General features: G+C 34.7%; 1 protein-coding gene across 1 annotated transcript in view; it reads right to left on the bottom strand.

Moving 5' to 3' along the window:
* LOC110022482 (protein RAE1-like) overlaps positions 1-5,139 on the bottom strand; it is a 51,322-nt gene that overhangs the window by 22,669 nt on the left and 23,514 nt on the right.

Here is a 5,139-nt window from a genome sequence, read left to right as displayed (position 1 = left end):
TAAAATTAGGGTATTTTAGTAAATCACATCTTAAGTTTTTACAAATCTAACGATCTATTAGTTAGATTCCCAACATATCTTATTTATTTTTGAAATGCTTGGTGATGAAATTAACACATATTAAATTTATAAATTTAGCAATAATTATTGATAAATATTTATAGCATAAATCAGACTTCTAAAAAAAATCATTTATTATATTTTGCAAAAAATTTAAAAATAGGACGAAAATTTCTAAAATAATTTCATTTTTAACATCATCCATAAACTTTAACTTCAATTTCATTGCTTTTAATGGCAGTTCTATTTTGGCTCTTATTTTAAAGATCCAAGAACCATAGTTTGAGATCAAAATGAACACTTACAAATTATTGGGGACCATTTCATTCATTTTCTCAATTTAACTAATATGAACCAACCCCCAGTATCAATATTGCATCTTTCCCCAAAATTTCTATTACAATTGAAAATTAGGGTCTGTTTGGGGCAGCTGTAGCTTATTGAATAATCTGCTTATAAGCTGATTAAAAATAATCTGCAGATAAGCTAGGTACGGTAGCTATTACAAATTATTATTTTTTTTGGAAAAGTGAGACCGCAACCAGAAAGTTGTCACTGCACCTAGATAGATGCGGTGTGAAAACGCTGTTTTCAGCGTTTTGAAAACACATAAGCTGCCAAAACGCAGTTTACCCAAACAGGTCAGGTGCGTTTTCAAAACGCTACCGCACCAAATAAGCTGCCCCAAACATACCCTTAATCTGGTGGAAAAAATTTACTTAGGGAATAAATTTATATGCTAGCACATGTGTGTGTTCTCACAATTTTTCAGGTGCACCTACTAACATACTTCTATTGAACATAGAAATAATTAATTTACAAACATGCTCTATCTAGTTTTATTGGGAAGGGTCCGAAACAGTAAGAATCTAGTTTTATTGGGAAGGGCCAACAACTTTCTCTCTCACTCCCAACATAATTTTCCTAATCATCTTAGATAAGAATCTAAGCATAGTAATTGAAAAGGTTTATTCAAGCTTGCTAATGTCATCTCCAATAAATCCAATAATTTTAATCTTAAATAAGTTTATTTCATATGTTTCTTCTTCAATTTATATCTGGTTCATTCTTAATTATTCTTCAATTAATCTAGCTCATATTTATGTTCAATTCAACTAGCTCAAATTTAAGTTGAACTCATTCACTATTTTTCTTTCACATTTTGAAGCACAGAAATGAAGTGTTAGATGCTCGACTGAATTTGGCCGCCTAAGGTCAGGTTTGGGCTTACTTTGACTGTTCTCAAATATCATAGCAAGTTGGCTAACTTTTACAAATCTAACGATCTATTAGTAAGATTCCCAATATCTCATTTATTTTTGACTGTTCTCAAATATCATAGCAAGTTGGCTAAAATTGTGAAGATTTTTTTCACAATATTAAGTGTCAAACTTTCATAAAAAATAGAGGCAGCAACATTTTCTATTTTTTTGGCGAAACAAACCAAAAATATTAACTATGTTGAAAGCAGTCGTGGGCGGCCAAGTGTAGTTCGGATCTCATTTTCGCAAGGCACGGATGCTCTCCATAACAACACAAATAAAACAGCAGTCTACTGCCAAAACCCTTCTTTTTATCTCAATACATTTGAAATTCTCCAACTAATTAGTTCAATTGTGCATGGACAAAAATTGTAATGATTGGAGCACGCTTTAATGATACGAGAGAAGCTAAATCTATTCTTCTTCTACTCAACCTTCCAAAGTCAATTTCAAACAAATTTGTCTCGCATGAAATCAAAGAATTGACATCAACTCGAATTGTAACAAAATTTTATTTGAATTGAGCCAACTCAACTTGAAATGGTTTACTTTCAAATCAACTAGAACCAGAATTTGTGTAACTCCAAAATTGGTTTTTATTTAACATACTAGCATATTTTACTTAAAATATATTATATCATTATAAGTTTTATATATGAACACATTTCAGTTAATGATTCAAGTTGACTCAAGCTATATGAGCAAGTTGGGTTAAACTTGAAATCTACTAAATTCGAATTTTAATCATGTTCAAAATAAGTCAAAATTTGGCTGAATTTTGACTTATCCAAATTTTGACTTAATTAGAGTTTTGATGATTTTTACCAATACTACGCTATTTAGTTCTATTATTGAACTCATTCCATCCAAACTGATCTCATAGAAAACACAGCTCCCAAGATCTCATGTGTGAGAATTAAAAGAAGACTTCATTGGAGCATATGAAACATGCAGTTACTAGTAATCAATATTTCTTGACATTGGGTCACATATTTTATTTAAAAATGAGCTTCAAAATTTCTTATGAGTGCAAACCTTTACATTTAACTACCTTTTCATAAAAAGAGAGCACTCTTGATCAAAGAAAAATGTGAACATCAAAATATCGAAGATCAAGGCTCATTTGCTTGCAAGTTGCAAATAGAATCTCCTATTAATGAAACTAAAGACATGTTTGGGCTGGAGAAGATGTTAAGAGCTATAGGGGGGCATTACGGGATAAACTAGCTTTGCCTGACCAAAAACACAATTTATTATATGTTTTATGTTCTCTCCTCGTTAATTGTGGTGCAAATCAACAATTATTCTGTAGGCCTTACAAAATACAAATAATGGTGTTTGTGTCATAAGTTTCTTTTCAAAGACTTTCACTTATTGTTTACCATTCATGTAAGCTAACTCTGATGAAGGAAATGAAAGGAATGAATGCCTTGTTCAACAGTTTTCGAGTATTTTGATTAAGAAACCTTTCAGCAAATAGAGCACGCAGCCAATTGATGCTCTTTAGTAGAATTTTCAAAGCATGAGACCTTTTCAGTTGGGTCTTGCACTAAACGATGACAACCATTGACACCTATCTAAAAGGATTTCCCAATATCCATCCTTAATTGATTAATGGTTGATGCTTGAGAGATTACCCAAAATGGCTCCAAAACTTCGAACTCCCCATCAGATTAGGAATATATGTTGATCATTCCAATCTTGGAAATAAGAATATTGAATTGCAATTAAGAGCTTTAGAAAGAATTTCAATTTCATATTTGTTGCAAGTCAAATATCTACCAATCTTGACATGCATAGTCCTTTCATGATGAGCAAGGCTCTTAACAAAACTAATTGTATATTGAATATCACATAACATCATCATTATGTCTTTAGTAAAAATATTTAGCTCTTCAATAAATCATTTTAAGCCACATCATTCGCAAATTGTAGGCATCACCTTGTTGTTATTAGTTGATCCTCAAATCAACTTGTCTTAAGAATGTATGAACGGGAATAAATATACTACTCTTTTCAATGCTTGGATTATTGTCACATCCACTCTTCATAGCATGGTGTCAAATTTATCAAAAAGAAAAGTAGGCCACTAGTTTAAAAGGGGAAAAGTATCCTAGGATCATTATTTATTGCACAAGACCATCAAATCAACCTAACACATTGAATTTGATAATTGAAACAACTTAGCACCCATTATTTATTGCACAAGACCATCAAATCAACCTAATCGACACTTCATTACACATTGAATTTGATAATTGAAACAACTTAGCACCTACTTTGCAAAGGCCAAAAAATGAAAATATGATAGCATTCTCAAAATCCTAGAACCATCATCTGCAATGAGGATTGACCTTAATATGCCTACTTAATACCAAATTATTGAAAGTTCAAAGAAAATCACCAAGCAATGTACAGTTTTTTTAGTCAATTGAGTATTATAAATCTATCTCAATCTCAAACAAAAAACATTTAGCTACTTCATCATGAATAGCATATGCAAAAACTTGTGAATTTTAGTAAATCCTTAGACTATTAATCAAGAAATAAATATGCATGTAACCCTTCTTTTCAACTCAAGGTCACAATCGGTCAAGAATATGGTTGCATCCAATTTCAATCCATAGGAATAAGATCACTAACACCTATTATGGTGTCAAAGGTAGATATAAAAGAAGGCCACCAATTGATGAGGTATACAACAATCATGTATCATTGGTCAAGCTCAAACTCCCCCAATCTCATTTAATAGTCAAGTTGATGACCAAAGCCATTCAACATCAGAGTCAATGGTCCATTGGTATTAATTTTGATTGCCACAATTTTGCACCAAGATTGCAGGAGGGTATCTAACAAAAAGAGTGGTTAGCATTCTCAGCTCTTTACAGCCTCTCGAGGAACCACGACTAACAACGATAATAAGCTTTCTACTTAAGATGAGAGTGGTTGAAAACTAAGTCAAAGAAAATCTAGAAAGGAAAGATCAAAGTGCTGCTTGTAATAGGAGCTTTCCAAATACACCTCACAACTTTAGCTGAAAGGGGCTTAAACAGCTCCTTCTAAATCAGCTTAGGCAAAAACTTGTCACTGCCAGTCAATCCTCAAATCAGCTTATCTGCAAATGTATGTGATATCGGAGTTAACCCAAACCACAAATAAAACAGAATATTATTGCTCAAATTGAAATCGGTTACAATGACGACTCACAATAACTCAAAACAGAAAACAAAAGAAAGACAACAAAACCCCAGCCTTGCAATGGCGAAGAGGGAAGGAGGCAGATGGCATGCGTGGAAGGAGGGAGAGGTGCTGCTGCAGGTTTTGGAGAATGGCAAGGGGGCTGCAGGGTTTGAACAGTTGTAGGTTTGGAGGATGGCTGCAGGTTTTGGAAGGGCAGCTGGAGGTTTGGGAGGCTGGGAAAAGGGGGTTGCAGGATTTGGACAGCTGTAGGTTTTGAGGAAGGATGCAGTTTTGGACTTGTGCGGCTGGAAACAGCGAGCTGCTTTACAGCTGGAGGGGGCAGGTGGCCACGCAGTACAGCGGGGAGGGGCAAGGGTGACTGGGTGATGTGGTTGGCCTGACGGGAAGGAACAAGGAGTCGAAGGGATGGGAGGTGGGGTGAGGTCCCGGGAGAGCGGATGGCAAACGCCAAAACAGGAACAAGAATGATACAATCACCACCTTGGGCCGAGTTACAGCTAGAACACCTTCTTGCCGTCGGATACAGCCCCCAGAGGGGGAGAGGGGACGCTGGCGGCTGTCCAAACAGAACATGAAATAAACTCACAATAATCTAACCCTAACTCAACAAACACGC

This window comes from Phalaenopsis equestris, unplaced genomic scaffold, assembly GCF_001263595.1.
Source record: "Phalaenopsis equestris unplaced genomic scaffold, ASM126359v1 Scaffold000192, whole genome shotgun sequence".
Taxonomy (NCBI): domain Eukaryota; kingdom Viridiplantae; phylum Streptophyta; class Magnoliopsida; order Asparagales; family Orchidaceae; genus Phalaenopsis; species Phalaenopsis equestris.
The sequence above is the reverse complement of the archived record's forward strand: the minus strand, read 5'-3'. Positions and strand labels throughout refer to the sequence as shown.